The sequence below is a fragment of the Aedes albopictus genome, chromosome 3 (genome assembly GCF_035046485.1).
Source record: "Aedes albopictus strain Foshan chromosome 3, AalbF5, whole genome shotgun sequence".
Classification (NCBI taxonomy): domain Eukaryota; kingdom Metazoa; phylum Arthropoda; class Insecta; order Diptera; family Culicidae; genus Aedes; species Aedes albopictus.
The window spans coordinates 48,384,501-48,396,714 of NC_085138.1; the positions used below are offsets into that span (position 1 = coordinate 48,384,501).

The 12,214-nt window shown below is 35.1% G+C and overlaps 1 protein-coding gene across 2 annotated transcripts in view; it reads left to right on the forward strand.

The window, feature by feature from the left end:
* LOC109405826 (adenylate cyclase type 6) overlaps positions 1-12,214 on the forward strand; it is a 626,637-nt gene that overhangs the window by 248,776 nt on the left and 365,647 nt on the right. The gene's annotated exons all lie outside the window — the stretch shown is intronic.

The window sequence follows — 12,214 nt, forward strand, 5'->3', positions numbered from 1 at the left end:
GATACCTTGATCCTTTAAGGGGAATGGAAACCGATTTCAAAATAATTGCTGTTATTCAATAACTATTAATAAATAAATAATTTAAAGTGGAAACGCTTTTAGTTTCGCCTTAAGGCGAAACTGGAAGCATTTCCTCATTTTTTTGGTTTTGGATTTTTTATTAAATAACGAAGCAATATTTTCAAAATCGATTTTCGTGCACATGTAGAGTATGGATCAGGGTATCTTCTGATTTTTTACGCGGTATAAAATGTTTTTCGTTTTTGCAGAAACCATTTTATAGTGAAATTTAGTTCAGTTTCGCCTTAACCCATATCCGCCCAGCGTCCTATTTATAGGACAGATTCCCCGAACACCCAGCGTCCTATAAATAGGACAGACCTTTTGATGTGAATATCTCCAGAATTATGCAAAATTTTAGAATACTTTCTTCAGAGAAGATGTTCTCCACATCCATACCTTGCTCATAGTGAGCAATATAGTTTGTGACTGGTTTACCAGGTGGCGTAAACAATGCTGCAGAGATTACATATTGTCACGATCTATGAGCTTCATTTCCAATGTAAAAAAAAAACCCTGGAATCTTGACAATGGTAAATAATTTATAGTTCATTTCTTTGGCAGAGTTGTTAATCAATACATACAAAAGTCGATGTATGTATGATTGTATGTTTATTTGCTTGTATGTTTGTATATTTGTATGTTTGTTTATTTGTATGTTGATATGAATGTACGTATGTATATATGTATGAATGTTCCGGCATAACTCTGGAATGCGTCAATGAATTTCAATCAAATTTGGCATGCACATTTCTTAGGATGTGGAGGTGGTAGTAGGGGTATTGGAATTCAAGATGGCGGCTTAGGTTCCAAGATGGTGGTCAAAACTCCAGAATATATGCTTTTTAACGGCAATGCTGCTTCGGATACTATGCAATATGGGTAGGGTATCTATCGATTGGGCTTCATAAGTAGAATTCAAAAAAGAACATCCGACGCCATTTCGAAATCCAAGATGGCAGACCATATCCAAGATGGCGGCCTCGAAATGGTAGATTGAGCTATGATACCATGCAATCTATCTATCTATCTATCTATCGATCGGGCTTCATGAGAAAAAGAAAAAAAATCGATTTTTGAGTCTATTTCGAAATCCAAGATGGCGGACCATAACCAAGATGGCGCACCATATCCGAGATGGCGGCATTGGAATGATAGTTTTAGCTATGATACCATGCAATATGGGTATCCATCGATCGGGCTTCATGAGTAGAAGTCAAAAATCGATATTTGACTATTTCGAAATCCAAGATGGCGCACCATATCATACAATGGCGGCCATGGAATGATTGTTTCAGCTATGATACCATGCAATATGGGTATCTATTGATCGGGCTTCATGAGTAGAAGTCAAAAATCGATATATGACACTATTTTGAAATCAAAGATGGGGGACCATATCTAAGATTGCGGCCACAGTATGGTAATTTGAGCTATGATACCATGCAATATGGGTATCAATCGATCGGGCTTATGAGAAAAATGGTAGAGGGTCATGATGGATGGTAGGGTAGTGGGTAGGGTAAACGGTGGAGCAGACGGTCTGTGAGAGGGTTTGGATGAAGGAGTGGAGTAGAAGGTTAGGGTAGAGGATATGGTAGACGGTAGGGAGAAGGGTAGAATAGAGAGTAGGTTTGAAGGTAGGAAAAGTGTTAGGGTAGAGAGTAGGGTAGACGGTACGATTAAGCACAATATAGACTAGAGGGTACGGTAAAGGACAGAGCAGTGGTTATGATGGTAGAATATAGGGTAGAGGGTATGGCAGATGGTAGGGTTGAAGGTTATGATAGAGCGTAGGATAGAGGGTGGGAAAAGAAGACAGTAAGGTAGAGGTTAGAGAGTAGGGTGAAGAATTTAGATGAGATTAGATGAGCCGAGGTTTTTTTCGAGATACCTTTAGGAACTCTTTCCAGGATTTCTTCAGGCATTCTTTTCGAGAATCTTCCTAAGTTTATTCCCGAAATTCCTTCAGCTATTGCTTTCGAAATTGTTGTACGGATTTCTCGGGAGTTCTCTTCAGGGATTTTTGTAGGGATTGCTTTGGAAAATCCTGAAAGGATTCTTTTAGTTATTCTTTTCTGCATTACTTCAGGAATTTGTGCTGAAATTCCTTCAAAGATTCCTTCCAGGATTCCTGCTGTGATACCTTAAGGGATTCCTTCTGAAAAAAATATATGAAAAAGTATCTTCTATGGTATTTACAGGAATACCTGCTCAGCTTCTGACCGGCATTCCTGTCATGATCTCTCTAACGATTCCATCAGGTATTCTTTGCGGGATTCCTTCAGGAATAAGTTCAGAGATTTCTGCCAGAATTGCTTTAGAAAATACTGAAAGGATTATTTCAGAAATTTTAACCACCGTTCTTTTCTGGATTTCTACTGGAATTATTTCACAGATTCATTTTAGTATACTTTCAGAGTGTTCTGTAGTAACATATTCAGAGAATCCTAATGGAATTCTTTCTACGAACCGGGATCCTCGTTCGGGATTTATACAGCAATTCCTCCCGGTATTTCTTTTGTGATTATTTCAGGGATTCCTATCAAGCTTTCAGCTGAGATTCCCTCAGGATTGCACCAAACATGCCTCTCAGAATTGCTTCAGTAAATTCTCCCGGGATTCCATCAGTAATTTCTACCTGCGTTATGTTTTGCAGACTTACGTAATTCTAAATAACATTTGGTAGATCGAATAAAATTAAATTTTTGGTTTGTTTATCATTTTTCATGTAGCCGAAAAACACATTATGTTTTCGATGTAACTTTGAAAGTGTCCAGAATAACACCATGAAACCCACATATTGTTCATGAATAAAAAATCATGAAGTAGAACAAACATAAGTGGAGAAGCCGTGTAGATTATATTTGGTTGAACCTGGGCGTGTTAGTGGAATACCTGTAAGTACGAGACATTGAAGACGACCTTATAGTTGTGGTTGAAATACGTATCTGTCAAAGGATACAAAAATAAAAGGAACAGTACCTACCATTTTTTTAAAGCATGCAAAATTTCTGAAAGGTTTACGTATGGTGAGTAGGTACGTAAAGAAAGTTTGTGGGGTACTGATGGAAAAACTCAATTACTTTATTAGAAATCGTTATCTGTGTAAAATCTAACTTCTACAGTATTCTAACGTTTGGTTAAGCTACACATAGTGAGCACTCTTTATTTGATTTGTTAAAAAAATGAGATATGTTAAACACTGCAGTCGATACTAGACGAAATTACAAGGACCATGCATTGCATACTTTTAGGCGTTTATCGGGTTATTTTTCTGCCCCAATTTATTAGTCCTTTTTCTATAATTTTTGAGTTATTATAGTTATTATATAAGGGCCCATATAGCCGAGGCGGTAAACGCACGGGTATTCAGCATGACCATGCTGAGGGTGACGGGTTCGATTCCCGGTCGGTCCAGGATCTTTTCGTAAAGGAAATTTCCTTGACTTCCTTGGGCATAGAGTATCTTCGTGCCTGCCACACGATATACACATGCAAAATGGTCATTGGCAGAGGAAGCTCTCAGTTAAAAACTGTGGAAGTGCTCATAGAACACTAAGCTGAGAAGCAGGCTTTGTCCCAGTGAGGACGTTACGCCAAGAAGAGGAGAGGAGGAGGATAGTTATTATATCTCTTTCACTTGTTTAGAGCTGCATTGTATCTATACGGATCAGAATATAACGAAAGCGTAGAAGTTGTGTTGAAATAGAACTCAAGAAAATTATCAGATATTGTGGACCTACAATGAAGAATTTTTTTCGAACTACACTATAGAATTCCATTTTTTTCGTCAAATCATGCTTATTTTATTGGAACTTGACCTTTAATAACAAATTTATTTAAAGATTTAAATTATGAGAAACCTTGGGCGTTAACGGGTTAAGGCGCAAATTTGGGGTCTTTGTCTTAACACAAATTTTAACACCATGAAATTTGTATTATCGTTGCAAAAAACGATTGAAAAACAGGTTTCTTTTCGTCAGATTAAGAATTACAGTAGCTAAGTGTCAAGAGTGTCAATGGGAATTCCTCCAGCCATTCCTCTTCAGAATTCTGTTGGCAATACTGTTGTAAAAGTCTCAAGTAATTTTTTAAAACTCTGTTCGTTAATTTCATCAGTAATTAGTTTAGAAATTTAATTTGAATTTTTCAGCAGTTCTTCTAAATTAATTAATTTTAATTTTTCAGCAGTTCTTCTAAATTTTGCTTTGGAAATTCCTTTGAGTATTTTTTTGACAAGTTTTTCTCATAATTTCCTCGGTAACTTCTTTGGAATTTGGAGAATGTCTTTGGAAAATTCAAAAGCAATTCCTTTGAAATACCTTCGGTAATTTATTTGGTAATCTTTTCGGTAATCCCATGAAAAAATCCAGCGACAATTTATTTGAAAACTCCAAATCCTTTTGGAATTCCTACGGCTGTTTTGAGATTCCTTTAATAATTCCTTTGACCCTTCACTATCACATGTTTTGTGCTTTATATTAGTCTTAACTATTAACACCCTCTTTTACAATTACTTCACTTGTGCAGAAGAAAAATATCAAAATGTATAAATTAAAAAAAAAACAAAAACTTTGAACTATTCTACTTATGACAAATGGGCATATTTTGTTTGCCACTTATAGATTTCTTCAAAGTCGAAAGCTCAATTTTCTATTTTATTGAGCAACTCTCGGCAATAGTTTTTACCTACTGCATTTTTTTAGAAAATCTTTCGGGAATTTCTCTTATATTTGAATTAGCTCGAAGTTAAAATTCATGAATATGAAGAAACTAAAAAAAATCTTCAAGAAAATGAAGAACAAAATATTAGAAATATTGTGTGGCAACTATTATGCCCGCATTCTCAGGAAATTTTCCCATTTCCACCGGCACATTCTTTGAAAATTCTTTTGGCAATTTCTTTGTGAATTCCTTCAGCCATTAATTTGGAAATATTTCGATAAATTCCTTTGGAAATTAAGAAGTTCCTAATTGGATCGCCTTCAGGAATTTGCAAAAGAACTACTCAAAAAATTGACAAAAGCGTTTAAAAAATATAAAAATGTTAAAACTATATTACCCCCTAATCAGTTTCCAAGGAAATTGTGTAACAGTTCTCAAGGAAATTAAAAAAAAAGCTGCCAGAGAAATTATCTAAGAGATTACCAGGAACTTTTAATCATCCGCTGCGTTTATCTTGAATTTCTATAGTTTTGCTGGAAACTCTTTCAAGAATTTTCTCCAGCAATTGTATCCACAATTTATTTTTAACAAAAAATAAAAAAACATGTTTTACGAAGAAAATCTCTTGAAAATTTCGGAATTCAATGTAAGGAAAACCAAAACAGATATTGTTCACGAGGATCTTTTGAAATAATATCAAAAAATATCAATAGAGCAATCCCGAAAATGTAGGAGAATTGCCAAAAAAAATTCTCAAATTATTATCTAAAAAAAAATATATATATATATATATAATAAATAAATAAAAATTCTATAGATTAATAAAGATTCTTAAGGAGCTGCTAGAAAAATTGACAAGGAAATTTCCGCAAGAATTCACATAGAAATTTCCGAATGAATGTCAGATGAATTATCAAAGAAATATATATAAGAAATTCCGAAAAAAATCAAAAAATAAAATCCGAAGGAATTGCCTAAACAATTATGAAAGAATTAGTAAAACAAATTATAGAAATGCCCGAAAAGACAATCTCGAAGAAAGTTGTCAAAGGTATCGTAAAGTAATTGTCAAAAGAATATTGGAAGGTATCTCCAAAAAGTTGTCAAAGTCATCTTCAAAGCAAACATCGAAGCTCCAAAAAAAAAATGCTGTTTAAGCCTTTCTTATATTTTATCGCAGTACTCTTGTGATAGTTTTTGAAAATCGAGTTCTCTCGTTTGTCGGGTGAAGATCACTGCGTCCAGATTTTAGAACTATTGTGATATGCCCTTTTTGCTGTGAGGTACCGTAATCCGGGGTCAAATTGATCACTTTAAAACAACTTTTGCGGATAAATCAGTGCCAATTTAAATATGGCCAAAAGAATTTCTGTAAAACCAGTACCCAGTGAATCTCCATGGAATCATGTGACAGAATTTTGTTCAACTAATTTAAATTTTAAGTTAAATAACTCCAAATATCAAAAAATTGAAAATGCCACTTTGGGGCAAAATTGATCAGTATACAATTAAGCATCGGTTAGAAAGGAAAATTTCCTTCTCCGCTTAATTTTTCTCTTCTAAAACCGAATAACGCGTCTAAAATCGTACAACTAGTGTATGTAATACTTTAAATGCAAAATTAAATTTTGAAATTTTCCCTAAAACGCCTAAAGGTAGGCAATTTCGTTTGAAATAAGTGATTTCTATCACAATTAATGACTATTTCATCATTAAATGACCTTTTTTTCACTATTTCATGTTCTGATTAACTACATTACTTCCCAACCAAGGCTCCACAAAAATGTTAAAACGGAGAGTTTACGGGAAGTCATATTAGCAATCGATTGTTTAGTAGCGATGATTTCAGCAAAATGAGAAATACATAGGAAATTCCTAAAAAATAAGGCAAAACTAACTTTTTCTAAAAAATTAAAAGTCTACACTGATCTCTAGACATCTACGAACCAGATGACGTAAAAAAATTAAGATCATTATGACGCTTTAGAGTTCCTAGTATGGAATTTCAATGTAGTACCCGAATGATCAATTTCACCCCGCTGATCAATTTGACCCCGGTTTACGGTACGCAAGTTATCTCAGTAACATGTTCGTCGCTGAGATACCTTAGTATCGACTGAACTCAAGACCATATATGTATTAAGGATGATTAGAGATACTGAGTTACAGTATGATATTTCCCCATTCAGGCGAGACTAACTTTAAAAACCCAACCACGTCCTTGGGGGATAAGATCCATATGTCAGCAGGCTCTAAGAAGGGCTTTCTGAGAACTTTGAACCTACGTTGGGTGAGTGCACTGCAATAGCAGAGGATGTGTTCTGATGTGTCTCTCTCCTCGTCACAGAAGCGATAATTTGAGGTTTGGATTGCTCCGATCTTTTGCAGATGGCATCTGCAGGGGCAGTGTCTAGCTATTAGACCGGTGTAGACGTTGAGATCCCTTTTGTTGAGACCTAATAGTTGATGGGTTTTCTTGGGGTTTATCGTTACGAGCCTTTTGGATTGGCTCGTTTGGGGAAGTGCATTCCAGTTTGATGTGATTTGACTGCTCATATATTTGTTCAGTTCCATTTTTACAGAGCAGTCTGAGATCCCGCAGAAGGGCTCAGGGCCAATGAACCTTTCATTAGATCCATTCCTGGCTAGTTCATCAGCAATCTTGTTTCCCTCTAGACCCGTATGTCCTGGGATCCAATAAAGGTAGACTCGATTGCGTATGGATAAGTTTTTCAAAGCCAGAATGCAATCCCACACTAGCTTTGAGTTACAAGTGTAGTTGTTAAGTGACTTAAGTGCCGCTTGGCTGTCAGAGAAAATACTTATTTTTGCAAATCTATACTTTCTCCTCAGGCAGAATAACACGCATTCTAATATTGCATATATTTCCGCCTGAAATACTGTGGGCCACTGTCCTAAGTGTAGAGAGACTTGGCACATCCTTTGGAAATTTATTTGTGAATCCTTGAGCATTTTGTTTAGTAATTTTTAGAACAATTATTTTGGAAATTCAGAAATTATTAATCGGATATCTAAAAAAAAGGAACTACTGAAGGAATTCCAAAAAGGTATTTTAAAAAGAATAACGAGTAAATAAAATCTGAAGGAATTTTAAAATGCTAGTGCCGAATAAACTTCTTCTGTAAAAAGTTCTCAATAGAATTGGCAGAAGAAGTATACAAAACTGCCCGAAAAAGATATATTCAGGGAAATGCCATGGGAATTTCCAAAGAAACTACCTTAGAAGCTTCCAAAGGAATATTCATAGTAGCCTCAGCAGAAATAGGAAAAAAAATATCTAAAGAATTCCTTAGAGATTTTTAAAATAAAGCAATCCTCGAAACTGCCGAAAAATGTTCTAAGGGCGTTGCAGAAGAAAAAAATACAAGAATTCACAAGAATTGGGAAGATCCAACTTCCCAAAAACAATTGCCGAAGGAATCTCCAAAAGAATTGATTGTGGAATAAAAAAAAAACTTGTGGATTGTGGAATTTTAAAAGAATTTCTGAATGATTTTCGAAAGACCATGCCAGAGCAGTTTCCAAAGGTATTGTTAAAAAACATTCTGAAGAAGATTTTTTATTATAAATTTCCGGAAAAAAATGAACGAAAGTTGCCGATGGAATCCCTAAAGGAATTGTCCAAAGATTTCCAGAAGGCATCTTATTATTTATTTATTTATTTATTTTTAACTGTAAATTTTGGAAGAGGGAAAAGCCCCCTTGAGTGATTTCCATTTGAAATCTTCCTCAAAAGGGCGCAAAACCTCTATATCTTTTCAAATAAACGTTATAATACTAAATATTAAAATTAGGCTCATCCGGAGGAATTCCATGTCGGAGCCGAGATCATTCAGGGAATCCATATGGCATCACGTAACCGAAGGCGAAGCTTGAAGCATCAGTACGGGTAAAGGAAAACATTCAAAAAACAAGGTATCTGAAAATGAAAAGACAAGAAAAAAAAAACAACAGAAAGTTTCAAACCGAATAAGAAATATCCATTAAGTATTTATAAATGAGTTTCAAAATTGGAACATTTTTCTGAGCTAAAACATCACGAATAGATATAGGGATAGTTGAACCCAAGATGGCTTTGAAAATATTGACTAAATTCTAAAAAAAAAAATAAAAAAATGCAAAGAAATTGCGGTATGAATTTCCAAAGAAATTGCCGATGAAATTGCTAGAATTTCAGAAAACCAACTGCCAAACATTAGAAAAATACTGATAACTTTGTTTAAGCAAAACAAATAATCCTCTAGAAATTTTTCAAATGATTGGTGACGAAAGTTAAAGCAATTAATGAAGAAATTTCTAAATTATTTGTCAAACGTTCTGCAAAAGAAAATACTTATGCAGTTTCCAAAGCAACTACCGACGAAATTTTCGAAAAAATGTTCAAAACGGTAATTCTTAAATAACTTGCCTAAATTTGAACAAGTTGCAAAGTAATTTTCAAGACGAATCCTACAGGAATCATTGAAACATTTTTTTTAAGAATTTTCTCTATGAGTTTCATGAAGAAATGCCTTATGCAATTCAGAAGGAATTACTGGAGGAAACGAATTGTCAAAGGATGGCTCAAGTAATTATGGAAGGAATACTTTTAAGTTTTAAAAAATCCAACAACACTTTGTTTACTACGCAAATTTAGCAAATATTTTATCATGCTTTGAATCAGTGAACTTTTAGAAAACATCAATTCACAATACTTTTCACAATTGCCTCACAGATAGTGATATTTTTCGGATCTGTTGCTCTTTCAAAAACGCAAACTGTCGACTCCTCTTAAGGTGAAACATCAAGAAATCCTATTGCAATTTTGCATACAAACTTTAGAGGCACAAATCTGACGAACGAAGCATAGAACCAAGCCACACTTGTTTATCCTAGCTTTGCTCACTTGCAAAAATAGGCAGCTTTTCCAAAACGAGCGCATTTGTTTACGAATTTTTAAGATTGGTGCTTTTGAAAACGTGAGTAGGGGTCCAAGTCGGCCATTGTGGTAGCCATGTTAGTATTCTCTGATGTTTCTCCTTAACTTAGAGCATTTACCTTCCACGAGAAGTAATCAAACCAGTGAACACACTTCAATAAAGCAAGTATCCCCTTGTTCGACTAGCTCTGTGAAAACGATGCTTTTTGATGCCTTGGTTCTCACCTCAAGCTCAAAGTATACTCTTTGTTCCTTCTACTGCTGCCGTTAGAAGTTGCAGCCATATCTCAGAACGCTGATATCGCAGCAATAAAAAAAAGCTGCTAGGTGCATCTGGCTGCCGTTGGGAACGGTATCCAAAGTGATTTCCCTATCAAACGCGACAACAATGGTGCTGGATGATGATACGAAGGCGTGCGAACTTAGACATAAATGCGGTAGACATACAATTTGTTTCGAAATGAGAGTTTTTACTGTCACACTGTTATTGCCATATTTTCAAACTTCAATAATTATTCGATCACAATCACAACACCACAATTTTGAACAGTCTTAAATCTGAATGTCAATCTAAACTATCAATTTCAATCTCAACACTAATAATCTCTATCTTAAACGTCATCTCTATAGTGTCGATCGACAAAATTTTACCTTTTCAAACGAACTTCTCTCTGTGATGTTGTTTAAGTATGCCAAAACGTATTTATGCCTCATCCAATATTCCACAATCGAAGAATCCCTCCAAGGAACCAAAGGTTGTAGACTGTCTCACAGCAAAAAAGGTACTATTATTGTTGTAGTAAAGGTTGTTACGTTTCACTCTCACTCACTTCCACCACCCACACACGGTGGTAGGTACGGAACATCTGCAAATCGTTTAACAAAGGTAATTGCTTCGAAGGCACGACCCATTACAGCATCACCGACGCTGTCGTCGTTGACTTTTCCGTGATGTAGGAGGCACAAAAGGATGTACTTATGGGGATGCTGAACGTCATTTTGCTTGCATCTTTCGCGCGCGCCAGTCAAGTAAGGTTGATTTATGAAGGCAGGATCTCAATTGCTTTGTTCGCAATTGAAACACCTAAGAATGTCTAAAATTTATCATCAATCTCAATCTCAATCTCAATCTCAATCTTAATCTCAATCTCAATCTCAATCTCAATCTCAATCTCAATCTCAATCTCAATCTCAATCTCAATCTCAATCTCAATCTCAATCTCAATCTCAATCTCAATCTCAATCTCAATCTCAATCTCAATCTCAATCTCAATCTCAATCTCAATCTCAATCTCAATCTCAATCTCAATCTCAATCTCAATCTCAATCTCAATCTCAATCTCAATCTCAATCTCAATCTCAATCTCAATCTCAATCTCAATCTCAATCTCAATCTCAATCTCAATCTCAATCTCAATCTCAATCTCAATCTCAATCTCAATCTCAATCTCAATCTCAATCTCAATCTCAATCTCAATCTCAATCTCAATCTCAATCTCAATCTCAATCTCAATCTCAATCTCAATCTCAATCTCAATCTCAATCTCAATCTCAATCTCAATCTCAATCTCAATCTCAATCTCAATCTCAATCTCAATCTCAATCTCAATCTCAATCTCAATCTCAATCTCAATCTCAATCTCAATCTCAATCTCAATCTCAATCTCAATCTCAATCTCAATCTCAATCTCAATCTCAATCTCAATCTCAATCTCAATCTCAATCTCAATCTCAATCTCAATCTCAATCTCAATCTCAATCTCAATCTCAATCTCAATCTCAATCTCAATCTCAATCTCAATCTCAATCTCAATCTCAATCTCAATCTCAATCTCAATCTCAATCTCAATCTCAATCTCAATCTCAATCTCAATCTCAATCTCAATCTCAATCTCAATCTCAATCTCAATCTCAATCTCAATCTCAATCTCAATCTCAATCTCAATCTCAATCTCAATCTCAATCTCAATCTCAATCTCAATCTCAATCTCAATCTCAATCTCAATCTCAATCTCAATCTCAATCTCAATCTCAATCTCAATCTCAATCTCAATCTCAATCTCAATCTCAATCTCAATCTCAATCTCAATCTCAATCTCAATCTCAATCTCAATCTCAATCTCAATCTCAATCTCAATCTCAATCTCAATCTCAATCTCAATCTCAATCTCAATCTCAATCTCAATCGCAATCTCAATCTCAATCTCAATCTCAATCTCAATCTCAATCTAAATCTCAATCTCGCTCCAATCCGAATCCAAATCCGATCCAAATCCAATCCAAATCCAATCCAAATCCAATCCAAATCCAATCCAAATCCAATCCAATCCAATTCAATCCAATTCAATCCAAATCCAATCCAAATCCAATCAAAATCCAATCCAAATCCAATCCAAATCCAATCCAAATCCAATCCAAATCCAATCCAAATCCAAATCCAATCCAAATCCAATCCAAACCCAATCCAAATCCAATCCAAATCCAATCCAAATCCAATCCAAATCCAATCCAAATCCAATCCAAATCCAATCCAAATCCAATCCAAAT